General features: G+C 35.9%; 1 protein-coding gene across 9 annotated transcripts in view; it reads right to left on the minus strand.

Moving 5' to 3' along the window:
* LOC137240246 (vacuolar protein sorting-associated protein 37C-like) overlaps window positions 1–11,800 on the minus strand; it is a 48,724-nt gene extending 36,924 nt beyond the window's left edge. For all 9 annotated transcript variants that reach the window (XM_067766266.1, XM_067766265.1, XM_067766264.1 and 6 more), the window contains exons 1-2: window positions 11,656–11,800; window positions 11,245–11,587 (exon numbers count right to left, since the gene is read on the minus strand). The gene's annotated coding sequence lies outside the window, so the exon portion shown is untranslated. The remainder of the gene's footprint in view (window positions 1–11,244; window positions 11,588–11,655) is intronic.
* Between the last annotated feature and the right edge of the window lie 3,341 nt (window positions 11,801–15,141).

Consider the following 15,141-nt stretch of genomic DNA (forward strand, 5'->3'; position numbering starts at 1 on the left):
TTTTTGGAATAGTATAGGTGTATTTACCTTTCCAAATAAAATCCATAAATGGATTAAACAATATTTCGGAAAAATGTCGTGTAAACTTATTAGGAATGACGACAACATTTTACATTTTATCAAATTTTAATAGCTTAGATTAAATCATCGGATATGATTTTTTGTATGAAATTGAAGCTAAAATAAATATAAAGGTATTCTCTATCACAAGTCAAGAAAGGAAAATATTAAACATTTTGAATGTCAACAAGTAAGTTGCACAGTTTTTCTGCCTTACCTATAAAAATTCGTGAATTGGTTCAAAAGAATTATGGTGCGTTTGCTCAACCTAATAGAGCCTTGCAATACCTGTGTCGAGGCTACAATAGAGACAACGACAGAAAGGCCCATTTTTTCGAGAAGTTATCCTTATCCAATATCTGTGGCAGGGTTCATAAACACAGAAATAGAATCTCTGCTTTCTGATGGCATAATTCGGAAGTCTTAAAAAAATGTTAGATAACGAAGGGAATCAAAAATTAAGAATGGTTATTGATTTTCGAAAATTGAACGAACACACTACTTCAGATAGGTATCACATTCCGGATATTTCAGTTATTTTGGCTAACTTGGGACAATCAAATTGTTTCACTACATTGGATCTTAAATCTGGCTTTCATCAAATTTGTCTTGTGGAAAAAGACAGACACAAAACAGCGTTCAGTGTTAACAATGACAAGTATGAATTTTTTCGATTACCTTTTGGATAGAAAAATGCTCCAAGCATATTTCAGAGAGCCATTGATGATGTTTTGCGTGAAAGTATTGGGAAAATATGTCATGTCTGTGTCGATGATATCATCATATTTTCACCAGATGAACACTCGCACTTTCAACGTGTTGATTTTATTCTTAAAACAAAGAGGCAGGTATGCGTGTATCACAAGAAAAATCAAAGTTTTTCAAGAATGAGGTAGAGTTTTTAGGATTTGTAATTTCAGGAAATGGCATACGTACATGCAATGACATAGTTGATGCTATTGTTAATAACCTAAGTCACTTAAGTCTTTACGTTCGTTTTTAGGTCTTTCAGGATATTATAGACGTTTTATAAAATATTATGCTCATATATGTAAACCCGTTACTAGATATTTAAGAGGTCATACCAAACAATCTAAAAAAGTATAAATTTCTTTAGATGATGAAGCTAGAAAATCGTTTGAAAAACTAAAATCAATTTTGGCTTCAGAAGATGTACTTCTTCAGCATCCTGATTATACAAAACCATTTGAAATAACAACTTATGCTTCCTCCGTTGCTTTAGGAGCTGTTTTATCACAGAATGGTAGGCCTATTACAATGATATCTAGGACTCTCTCAAAAACTGAAGAAAATTATGCAGTAAATGAGCGTGAGCTCCTTGCAATTGTTTGGGCAATTCAAAAACTCGGACATTATTTATGCCATATTCATAGTTTTGAAAATTTTAAAAGTGATGAAACGATACATAGTGAAATTTCATATTCAGAAACAATAAAGTCAATAAAAAATGCAGTGGATCAATTTAAAAATCAGCTTATTCTATTATCGTCTGGGTATAATAGACAGTCTACAAAAACCGTTTTCAGAATTTATACAAGACATACCATTAATTTTAATAATGCTGAATATCTCTTGCAAGCACTGAGGCATTGTGTTAATACAGATAAAGTTAATGGGATGTTTTGCAACTTAGAAACTTTGGCTCAAATTCAATCTATTCATTTGTAAAAGTTTCCAGGCACAAAATTCATTCAGACTGAGAATTTAGTAAAAGATTTAACCAATAAAGATGATCAAATGGAAACTGTAACAATAGAACATGATAGAGCACATCGTTCTCTACAGGAGAACTACAAACAGTTAATAGAAGAGTATTTCTTTCCAGATGTGAAATATATTCTTAAAACCATCACTAAGAATTGTAGAATATGTTCAGAGAATAAATACAATAGTCATCCCGCGGATCCTCAAATCGGAGAAACACCAGTTCCTGAATATCCTGGACAAATTTTACATATTGATATTTTTTCAGTAGATAAACAACATTTTTTAACTTGTATTTATAAATTTTCGAAATTCGTTCAAATAATACCAATATCAACCAGAGCGACAGTAGACATAAAAATGCTTTATTTATATTATTTATATTATATTAAGAAAACTATACTCATTATATCCGATAACTAGTAAGAGTAATGGACAAATGGAACGATTACATTCAACCATTATCGAAATAGCCAGATGTATTAAAATGGAAAAAAATATTACTGATATTACTGATTTAATACTTTTAGCAACACTTAAATATAACAACATTATTCATTCAGTGATACAAACAAAGCCTATCGATGTAATTAACTCCTTTTCAAAAAATCATTTAAATTCTATAAAATCTTTACTAAGTTCAGCACAGAAAAATTCTTTAAACCGGCCAAATAGAAGTAGAAGGATATTTAAGGAAGGAGAAGAAGTTTTTGTGAAAAGGAATAAACGTTTAGGTAATAAACTGAATAAGGTTTATGTTCAAAATGTTGTAAAAAAAGATCTTGGAACCACAGTCTTAATTAATGGAAAAAAAATTCACAAGGATAAAGTTCGATATTTTTATTTATTTAATTTTTATTCTATTTGTTTATTTAATTAACTTTTTTTGAAGGAAATACTAATTTTAAAAATTTAATTACAATATTGAATTTTAACAGATTTAACTATAAGGCTCATGATTCTCAAGAGTTATTTAAGTATTTGACGAAACGGGGCGCTCCGATTTTAAAGGGGGAGAAGTTAAGTTAAGATTAGTTTATCTGATGCTCTTTGAGTACTTGAAATAATACTTTATGAAATAATTTAAAAAAATACTTGAATAGTTTTTGGGAATAACCGTAGTTAACATTTTTTGTGAAGAAAATATTTAAAAAAAATTGTATAAAAGGAGAAATGAATTTATGTTGTGAAATTTTCTTTCAAATATTTGTAATATTGAATTGTTTAAATAAATTAAAAAGAAAATTACATTATTTTTATTTATCGTTACCCGTAGGTGGTTACCAACAAGAAGAAATGCGTAAACATGGTAGGGATACATGTACAACAAACATCAAGTGTTTTGTATCGGAACTTGCCCATCACAATTCACTCTCAACATGCAACTGCTGACATTTACGCACTTTTGGATGATGGGTCAGGTCCTACGATAATTGAGCACGATATACTTAAGAGGTTGCAACTGAAAGGCGAACAAAGTGAGCTTCGTTTACGTTGGACCGATGGCTCTGTTCGAGTCGAAGAAAATTCCACCCGCGTCAGTTTGCAAGTGTCAGGCCACACGAAAAATAAAAGTATACATTGTATGACGTGCGCACAGTTAAAAAGCTCGACCTGCCTCCGCAAACTTTAATAATGCCGTAGTTAGCAAATAAATATAAGCATCTCAGAGGTCTGCCAGTAGAATCGTACAAGGACGTAGTACCCCAAATGATAATCGGCCTAAACAACAAGCATGTGGCGATGCCTATGAACTTCAGGGAGGGAAAGGGCGACGAGCCAGCTTCAACAGAAATACGGCAAGAATGGACAATTTATGGAGTCTTAAAACAAAGTAATGTAAAAGCACGCGATGATTTACAGCTACACATATGTGAATGTGATGATTACATAGCGCTTCAAAAGCTTTTAATTGAGAATATGCGACATGAAAGCTCAGATGCGCAACTAGTAACATGCAAGATAAAATACAATATCGATAAAGATCTGCTTGCTAAATACGTCAAACGTACAGGAGACCACTTTACGGCAAAGCTACTATGGCGATCAAATGAATTATCATTACCAGATAATTATGAAATGGTAAACCGAAGACTTGAGTCTTTCGAGAAGAAGCTCAATAGAGGTCTGTAGTATCGCGTGGAATTCACCTCACTTCAAACACGCCTAACATTACAAACATACGTTCATTGACCCAGGTAACTACCATAAGTTCATTCGCGTTCACCAAATCACCTAATGCATTAATGCGTCATACCCAAATTGCTCAAGTAGGAATCATATTGACAATATGTAAGTCAATATAATAATTCGCTAACAAAGCATTCCTCACTATTAAGTCATGCACCTCTAGTATGTAATTATTAATGTAAGAATGTATATATGTATAGGTTAAGAACTTTTGTATAAATAGGAAAGAATTTATTCAATAAAGAAGATTTATGAATCTGATGTCAGCGCTGAACATTAGCGCCAACAAAGCCATTTTCTTTTAAAATCTAAAATTATACTTTGTAGATGGCGATCCTGCCAGCCTAGATCAAAATTAGCAAAACTGCTAAAGATTTAGCTGGTCAGAACAACCTGTCGTAAAGCAGGATTAGCTGGAGGAAGATCCTGCCAGTTCAACATTTAAGGCAAAATTGCTGATCAAGCAATGCCAAAAGGATTTCATTAACGTAAATCCTGACAGTCTGACGCAAAATATATCGAAGAAGATCTCAAAGATCCTGCCACAAAATTTGAGTCACCAAACAATTTTGAAAGCACACCAGAGCGATATGGAAGACCAAAAAGGCAACCGATTTGAATTTTAAAACGAACAAAGGCAAAAGAAGACAGTATACTAGAACAAAGGGCATACTTCATGGTAATCAGCAAACCGCAATTACCACGCATAAAAAAGGGCGGAATAAATATAATATCTGACTGACGGCCGGAGACCAACAATATCAAATCAGCAGGACCAGATGAGCAGTACGACTATCAACAAGATTGGCAATGAGTTTACGTATGTTAAGTATATAAATTTTTAGAATAAATTGAGCGGCCTTAGGGACGCTTACCCATTAGCAACAATTTTATTTTTGCTTAGGAATTTTTTTTTTTAAATCAGGAATGTTAATTAAAAATAAAGATAATACTTGAAATTTATAATGCTAAAATATTAAAAATTAATTTGTTCAGCTAAAAAAAACCAAAACAAAGAGAATTAGTAAAATAATTTAAGTTCGTAAATTGGAATGCTTAGGACGTTTTTTAAAATAGTCAGTTAACTTCCGAAAGTTTCAATTATCCCTTTGTTAGGAATAAAATAACCAAGGAGGAGAAATCCCATAGGACATTCTATAAATTTTTATTCACTCTGTTAAAATGCAAAGGGACTCCTCAGACTTTCCCCTCCAATGGTGGGACGAAAATACCCTACAAACTAGGGATTTACTGAAGGAATTAGAAGGATTAAAGAAATTGTGGAAAATAATAGGAATGGAAAGGGAACCCACAATAGAAGACATAATAAACCCTACAACCAGGGTAGAGGAAATAATGCGGATGATGAGAAGTGTGTTCCCCGAAAAAGCCAAATGTTAAATTAAAATATCATCTGACAATTTTTTTTTTGACTATGAATAGATAAAAATATTTTTAAATATCTTATAAACTATACTAAGCTAGTAAATTGTAAAATTTTTTTTGAAATATTATAAATTTTTTTTTACCTAAATAAAAATATTTTAAGAAATATTTTAGAATAACAATTTTTACAATAAAAAATTATAAATAAAATAAAATATTTAACATTTTATTAAAATTAGAAAAGTTTTAAAATATCTTGGTGGGCAAAAATAGCCCACGGCATCATGATAGCGATAACCGGATACGAGTTAGGGAAGGAAAACTCGGAATCAACGGAAAATAGAGTCGTAAAATATGAACCACCAACAGAAATAGACACAAAAAACTCGCCAAACGTTCCAGATGTTTGGTTAGCAGTTACAATTTGCGCATTCATTCTATTAATCGTCACAATAGCTATGACGCTCAAAAGTTATATGAAATTCAAATATAGGCAACAAAAACCCGTTCCAACTCGTATCTAAAGACCTCTTTTTTTAGTACCAAACCAAAGCTGAGGAAGAGCGATAAACAGTTCAATTATTAACCCTCAAAATGTCGCAAGCGACCTTAAAGGCAGCTTCATTAGACTTGCCCAAATTTAATGACAAATCAATAATTTGCATACTTCAGAGTAGTAGTTTCCATGGAAGTTATCAAAATAACATCCTTGAAGGCTGTCAAAGGAAAAGATTTATAAAACAGCCCTGGTAAAATTTGCGTCAGTCGACATATGAAAAAAAAAAATTTTTTTACAACCAGCCAATATTAACAACAAAAATGAAGAAAAGTCACAAAGAGAACCTATATATATATATATATATATATATATGTTAAAGCGCTATATAAATTTGCAATAAAAGACTAGTCGCGCTCATTTTCATCTTAGGATAGAATAATGGTAGCGTAGAAAAATTATCAAGCAACCAGATTGTTGAGGAAGTTGTTGACTTAGGACAATATTGATTAAGAATTGAATATTTACCGCAGTAGGCAAATTTAATAAAATAATAAAAAGGTACACAAGTTCTCAAAGATCAAATAATTGCTCTAACCAAAGAGGTTGTGTATGTGACAATCTCGGTATAAAAATAAAAATAATTCTTCATAAAAGTCATGACGATTCTATCTTGGTGGCCGCCGCAGAAATCGCATGTCAAATAAGATAAAATAAATTGCTGGAAAAATATGAAAAATAAATTAAAAGATCGAATAAATTTTGCATCCACTGTACCCTCCTTACGCTAATTAGCTAAACTGCTACCTCTAATATAAACTACATTGCTCTTCCGTCAATAACAGCTCCTAAATTTCTACATAATTAGTTACATATTTCATATTATAAATATCTATAAATTAGCTGCATATTTTTTTTACTAAGTTTAATGTAACCCTAATGAAATGAAATAACAATGAAAAGATGTTATTTAATAGAAATAATTAAAGAAATAGTTAGGAAACCTAGTTTTAGAGAGGTCATAATTTTAGGAAAGATATTTTTACTAATAGGAAAATATCTTTCATTCTAAATAGATTAGAAAATAGATTCACATCAGAGGGTGGATTTGCAACAGTGAGAAACGGGTTCAAGCGATACAGGATCCAGACACCCTTAATGATTTTTGCAAGGATGGAAAGTAATTGATCAAGTAATTGAGCCGGAAAAGGCGAACGGTTTGTGGTGGGAAACAAGCAACGACGTGTTTACATTTAGCACGAAGTTTACCAAGGCCACCGATGCAATTCTACGAATCGAAAAACTACCGACTAAGAGGGAGCTTCTCCGACTGCTAATGTCGATATATGACCCGCAGGGATTTCTTTCGTTTTACACAGTTCGTATAAAAATTATCTTACAAGATATATGGCGAAGTGGTATTGGCTGGGATGACATCATACACGAAGTGTTTGTAACCCCATGGATACAATGGCTCTCAAATTTCAAATATGTTGGTGTGGTTCAAATTCCAAGATGCTATTTTAGTAAATTGAAAAGGGAGGATTGCAATCTCGAATTACACATGTTTGTTGACGCAAGCGAGCCAGCAGCCGCTGCTGTAGCATACTTCAGGATTGCAAGCAATCACGAATTTCATGTCGCTCTTGTTGGCTCTAAGTCCAAGGTTGCCTCTTTGCACCCATTATCAATACCACGAATGGAATTAACAGCAGCGATTTTGGGAACCCGCCTAGCCTGTGCAATTGAAAGGGACATAACTTCGAAATTAATGATATACATTTTTATACTGACTCAAAAACAGTACTAACATGGCTGCACTCTGATCCACGTAAATACAAATAATTTGTTATGTTCAGAGTGGTAGAAATACAAGAAAAAAGTGACATATCCAAATGGCATTTTGTACCCACTAAACAAAATGTAGCAGATGCTACTACCAAAAGGAGAAATACTAAATAATTTGTTCCAACCAGTGTTTGGTTCACAGGTCCTGATTTTTTACATCTACCGAGGGAAAGGTGGCCGATTTGCGAGAAGGCTGAGATAAAATGTAATTCAGTCGAGGAGAAGGACAATCAATATATGCAATGTTCAATACAAGTGGGTGTGGAGTCAATCGTTGATATTGCACGGTTTTCTAAGTGGGAGCGCCTTGAGAGGTGCTTAGCCTATGTCAGACGTTTCATCGAAAGTTGCAGAAACAAAAAAACGAACGCAAGGCCAAGCCAGTCAATCTAACCACTGACAAGCTCCCCTGGAGTCGTCACTTCCTCTACCGTTTTGCTCAAACCGACGCCTACCCAACCGAGATTGGTTGTTTACAGAGAAATCCCCGATGCATGTTGCCCAAATCCGGCGTCTTGAGAAAGTTATCACCTTTATCGACGACGACCAAATTGTTAGAATGCGCAGTCGCGTGGAAAACGCCCTGATAGAAGATATATCAAAGAACCCAATTATTTTCTACCAAAGGTATACAAGATTACATAGCTCATAATTGATTGGTATCATCGAAAATATCATCACGTCCATCATGACACGGTCATCAACGAGATGTTCCAAGCATTTTCAATTCCAAGTCTTCGACAAGCCCTTCGCTCAGTCCGCCAAAACTGTGTTACATGTAAGTTGCGAAATACAAACCCAGCCCCTCCGGAAATGGGACCACTGCCTAAAGGACGTCTGGCGCCCTTTACAAGACCATTCTAGTATGTCGGCATAGACTTCTTCGGCCCATTCTTCGTGACTATGGGAAGACGAACGGAAAAGAGATACGGCGTACTATTCACTTGCATGAACTGCCGCGCTATACACACTGAGGTAGCACATTCACTCAGTATGAATTCCTGCGTAATGGCGATAAGAAACTTCATTTCTAGAAGAGGTCAACCCATAGAAATATTCAGCGATATTGGCACTAATTTTGTTGCGAGAAAGAACTATGCAAAGCCTACAAAGACATAGATTTTAATGTTCTGCAGGCAAAAATAACAACCACAGCGTGTGAGTGGACTTTTATTCCACCAGGAAGTCCTCATATGGGTGGATCCTGGGAGCGCATGATACGCTCAGTAAAGAACGTACTATACAGAATCGTTACCCCAGACACAAAACTATCGGATGAGAAACTTCATAACCAACTTGTAGAAGTGGAAACCATCGCCAACGGTCGGCCTCTTACCTATCTGTCCCTGGAAACAGCTGACCAAGAAGCTCTTGCTCCAAAGCACTTTTTAGTCGGAAGCTCATCTGGGAACCAGCCACCAGGTAAATTCGACACGACAGATGAATATGTTAAAGGTTCCTGGCGACACCCACAATACCTGGCCGATATGTTTTGGAAACGATGGGTGGCCGAGGTTCTACCAACACTTACCAGAAGGACCAAGTGGTTTGACCATACAAGACCAATCGAGAGGGGTGACATCGTTATAATCATTGATCTTAATTTTCCGCATCACATTTGGCCAAAGGGTATCGTAACTAACGTCTATCCTGGGCAGGATGTGCAGGTGAGAAGTGCCACCGTCCGAACGTCGTCCGGCGAGTATCACCGGCCAGCAGCGAAGTTAGCTATATTGGACATCAAACAAGATGCCATGGACACTGTTGCCTAGAGGAAGGTATTTCCTCCCATTGGTCGTAATACCGGGGGAGAGAATGTGGCAACACGATCATACTCGATAAGTCAATCGAAAATGCAACATTAGGGCGTGTATCAAATATCCTCACTAATTTTGATAATTCAAATTTCTTTGTTACAACGGACAAGAAGTCTCGTATATATGTATTGAAATAAACTAAGTTTTTATTTGCTTAATATAGTATAAAATAAATGAGATTTATTTGTATAAAGCAGCAGTGCTCTTAAAGTTAGTCTATTTGTAACAAAAGTGTTCGTATGTAGATAGAAAGTGATAGTTATACCATAGTAACTTTAAACCCATTTGCAAACTTTAACAACAAATACCCTTTAAACTATAAGTTTGCGCACTTTATATATATTTGTCATCGGGAGAACTCCCTCTTTCATTTGATATCAAGTTCCACCCCGAGCTCGAGGGTGCTAAACTAAATCGCTGCCAAAGATTTCGCCATATTTAAAAGCAAGAAAACGGAAAGAGTACACAACTTGAAGAAAATGTAAGGCAAATAAATAGTTTGTTTAAGTGCGAAACTATTAAAATGTTAATAATTCTATCAGTATCTTCGGGTTGGATTTTATATAAGTTGCCACGATTTTCAAACTTTTGTTGGTTTGTTGGTTTGTAGGGGTAGAGGGGGTCCTGAAAATCACAAAAATATCATCCGGAACTCTGAAAACTCTTAGTTTATGAGAAAAAAGCTATCAAATTCCGAAATTTTGTAATATTACAACTTAAGTTTTGCACCTAAAATTCGAAGGTGGTACCCAAAGACGCGTATTTTCGTCAAGATTCAGAATCCAATCGCGAAAAACCGGTCGGTACTATTGTCGCTTTTTCCGTTGTTGCAATTAAACAAACGAAAACATATGAAGGTGGTGAATAGTGTTGCCAGCTCCGCAACAATAAAAGTTACTTAACTACAAGACAGGTACCCTTCAAAAAACGCGAGTACTCGATAAATAGTATGAGGAATACTCCTTTAGGAGTATAGGAGTGTTCCACAACTAATCTGTATTCATACAAAAAATGTGCTCCAATTAACATTGCGATGTCCTAGGAGAGGAGTAGGTGATCCCACTCTCGCTTTGTTTGTGAGTATTCCATAGAGTACTTACGTGAGAGTACTTTCACTGTGGTACTCCATGGAGCACCCACAGAGGATCATATGCCAAAGTACTAAAGAGGAATTGTGTCGGAAAGAATTATCGGAGTGAATTTAATTTAAAATGAAAGTAATTAAAGAGGGGCAATACAACTTTCATATTTTATACTACGAATATTCTTGTTATTTAGCATTTGCGTGAATAAAGTAAGTAATATTTCTCTATACTATAGTATGTATATATAAAACCAGTGCGCGGTTGCATTTTATCAGAGTTGCCATAGTAAAATTTTATTATCAGTTATTTGTATGCAATATTTTACTTTTGGCAACTCTGTTCGATCGTCATCGTGTCGTGATCACGGTCGTTAAAAAACGAGCAAAGATCGGATGATGGTGGTCCGCAAACGCATTGCAAAGGAGTATTGTTAGAGTACTCCAACATGAAGAAAATGGAACACGTAATCCAACAGTTTTTGCAGGGTAGCTTTAATGATGATACGTGCATGCACCCCTTCTTCAACATATTTGTTCTAAGATTTCACATGCTTAAAGTACTACTGAAGTGGTGCGATCGCCGACCCGATAAGAACAACATTTTTATTCTACACATTCTAATATAACAAAAAACTTACCTCACCATTTTGAGATTTGGCGATGTCGACTAGAGTTTTACGGCTGGATGCACAATATCCAATAGTTTCATAATGGTTGCCCCATCATTTGAAATTGTGGCCCTACCACTGGAATCAAAAATATGCTAGTCCATACTGCGTGAAGCCAATGTATTGCGTACAGTGTCCACAATTGAATGCGAGGCATTGATGTTGGATATGAGTTGAGGTTTACCTTGAGAGCTATCAGTACCCAAAAATTTTTTACACAAAAACTCATGTACCTAATACAAGTTCAGGACGTTCATATTTATCGGCACGCTGTCCGGTGTGGCCCAAATGTTGGAAATATTCAGTTGGCACTCTTGAAAAAAAATATGAATCAATGAACACAAGTTAAAGTGATAGATTTTTTTTACCATCTGTTGTTACCTTACACACAAGACATTGGAATCGACGACCAGCATCTACAAATTGGATTTTAGCCTTGCAAAAGATTACATCTAATTGAATTCACCAAAATTTGCAATGGGTGGTTCATATTCACTCTCAACCGTGCGTGCCATTGGTGAGATGGTAAGTGTAAAGGACAAAGCTATAGTTTTTAGTAAATCAGCTGTTGCAGGTATGCAATACAAAAACGCCTGCAAACGGGAAAGATCAATGTAATTGCCAAACGAAACATTAAATTCGAATATCAATACCTTACGTAACGTGGCGAGGAGTTACCCTGATCTTGTATCACATATTTTGTGGTCACCAATGGTGGCAATAAACCTTGTTGATTAGTAATAAAAGCACCACCAGCGCTGATTTTCAATGATAACACTTATCGGATTTGGCATCTGATCGGGATCTAAACGGCGTTGAGCTACTCTTGCGGCTGTTGATATATACCAGGTGCAGGTGGTTGCTAAAGAAAATAATCATCAGCAATATTTGAAATATATTAGCATACATTATAACCAGGACGTGCGGGTATTGGAGGTTGACCCGGGATGGGTGGCTGACTGGGCATTGGCGCCTGTCCAGGTTGTGTTGGTGGCATCATTTGACCCACGTAACCTCCTGGTGCACCTGGTTGTTGTAGAGGATAACTTGTCTGTTGAAGTCGTGGAGGAAAACCAGATGGACCAGGTTGTGGTGGATAGCCTGACTGTTGTGGCATTGCATAACCCGGTTGCCTTTGTTTTTGTTGTTGTGGTATATACCTTGGCATAACTGGATGTGGTGTCATTGCACCACCTGGGTCAGTAGATGCTGGCGGCATACCTGGACGACCATGTTGGTCATGGCCACCAAATGGCTGGTGCATAGGGTGTTGAGGTGGCATTTGACCGGATTGTGAATGCATTAGACCAGACTGTCGTGGCTTTGGACCCAGTTGCGGTGGAATTTGCTGTTAACTTGTTTGCTGGTATTGCAATTGATGTTGGTGGTGTAGCTGACCAGTTTGAGGAGGACCAGTCTAGAAAAATAACCACATTTATTAGATAGAAAATTATTTAAAAATATATGTTTGCGTATAGTGCTTGTTTTGGTGATGGCATATGAGGCAAGCCAGGTATAATTGTGCTATTTATAGTCATCTGATTGGGACCACCAGGTACAGATTGCCCTGGCGGTGTCGTTGCTGGAGGCGCTGGCAAATACATGGAAGTTGGCGCATTGGCTCGAAGCTTCTAAATGGATTTGGGAAAAATATGTGCAATTATCACACCTATTCACATTTGCATGAACGTTTTATATTTACCTGCAAAAATTATATATATTCCACAATATTTAATGCTCCAAAATTAGTACAGGTTTGCAGCTAAATTCGCGGAAAAAGTTTTAGTACAGGGAATGTACACCAAAAACACTTAAAGTTTAGCTAATGAATGCCAGCCACTTTAGAATTCATTACAAGCAATTTAGCAGCACAATAATTTGTAATTGTATCACAATCGCACAATATAAATTAAATTATATCTCTTAAAAAAATTCTCCACCGCCGATATGGAACGCTAAATTAGAAATGGCGGATTCGCAGAAAAATTTTTTGACGTATTTGAGGGTACATACCATGTTAGAAAAGGCAAGCATATATGAATCGGACATTGTAGTTAGGCCATCTCATGTTTTCATACTAACAATTGTGGAACAATGTGGGATTTTTTGTTGTTGGTCGCCATTTTCGGTCACTATATTTTTGGTGAGAAACTACGCTGATGGCCGCGTCACAACCAACTTTTTTCACATAGCTATGACATTTACTTTGACTATCACCCCTATTACGGTTGTCAATAGTGAGAAAATTAAGGGCCCATTACTGATACTTAGCATAGACTTGACATGACTTGAGAACTGTCACTTACAGTTCTGTTAAATGAACACTGCATGTTACTGATTACTCAAAACTTAGCAACACTTAACTTGACTTAGAAGTCTGTTGAATTTTGATTTTCTATGAAAGTTCTAAGTGACGTTTACATTTTGAATGCCATTTCTTTGTTTCCATTTCATTTTGACATTTCGTCATACAAATTGACATTTATTGATTATGATGCCAGATTGTATGCGCTAAGTGGAGTATAACCGTGTCTAAGTCGCCAAGTTTACGCCAAGTCAAGTCAAGTCTATGCTAAGTATCAATAATGGGCCCTTTAGTGTCGACGCTCTTGAATTGATATCGGCGTTGTCAACGTCGATAACTATTGATAGGTGTTAACGCTTTTTTTGGTATTGGCTAAAACAATAGCCGTGTTTTTTAACACGCGTATATACGTTTACGTTTACGGGTAAAAAAACGGCCATCGACAGTTGCGCATAGCCATATAAAACATTTGGCAGCACTGCCCCGCAAATGTCAAAATGCCACAAAAACTTGGCAGAACGTATACATATTTTTTTTGTTTATTTATGACAGTTCATTAATTATTCCGGAAAACATTAAAACGCAGAAAAAATATAATTGCTGAGATGTTAATAAAATTCTTGGGACAATTTTAGAATAGCACCCCCCGAATTCGGGGTAAAACTTGGTATCAATGAAAGAGGGAGTTGTCCCGATCACAAATATATATATTTTAAAGTGCGCAAACTTATAATTTAAAAGTTATTTGTTGTTAAAGTTTGCAAATTTAGCAAATTTCTATAGCACTTTAAATTAAAATTTACATATCTTTCAAAACCTTAATCCACATACATATCTATATAAATTGGCAACGATAAACTTAAATTACATTTTTGTATATTTCACATTTCATTTTTGCATTGTTTTTACTTATTATAAATGTTTTTATTAAATTAATCGCGCTTTTGTAGCAACATGCACATTTATATATATATATATTTTATTGATGACATTACAAAGCTGTGCTGCCACATAAACAAAAACAAAACAAATATAAATATTTCCTTACCACCTTTCAGTTAATAAAGAAAAAGGAAAATATATATTTTTACTACTCATTTTGAGAAGTTGAAACACCTTTCCGCGTAGACGGCCCTTCTGCGCAGAAGGTTGTACTACGCAGAAGGACATCACCGTGGCGGTAGCCACGGTTATACCACACACCCGGACTTGGCATGGCGTAGCACAGGGTTATTTTTTTATAAGCGCGGCCGAAGGCCGCATATGCAGAAAAGTTCCCCCTGTGGGTTAGGGGTTAGAATATGCCCACGGTAGGTATACCGGTCGTAAAAGGCGACCATAATACCATGGGTGCCCAATCCATGAGTAAGGTGTTTTACTCGAAAGGCAGCAGGGTGGACGCGGGTATCACCCTGTGGGACCCTAAACAAGGTCTTTATAAAAACTGCTACCGCGGGAGCAGGAGAAGCCAGTGTGATCTGATGCACGGCATCGAACGATGCTGTGTATTCAGGTCTCACCTCCTGTCCTGGGATGGCCCCCTTGTGGGAGCATCGCGGTGG

The sequence above is a fragment of the Eurosta solidaginis genome, chromosome 2 (genome assembly GCF_040869045.1).
Source record: "Eurosta solidaginis isolate ZX-2024a chromosome 2, ASM4086904v1, whole genome shotgun sequence".
Lineage (NCBI taxonomy): Eukaryota > Metazoa > Arthropoda > Insecta > Diptera > Tephritidae > Eurosta > Eurosta solidaginis.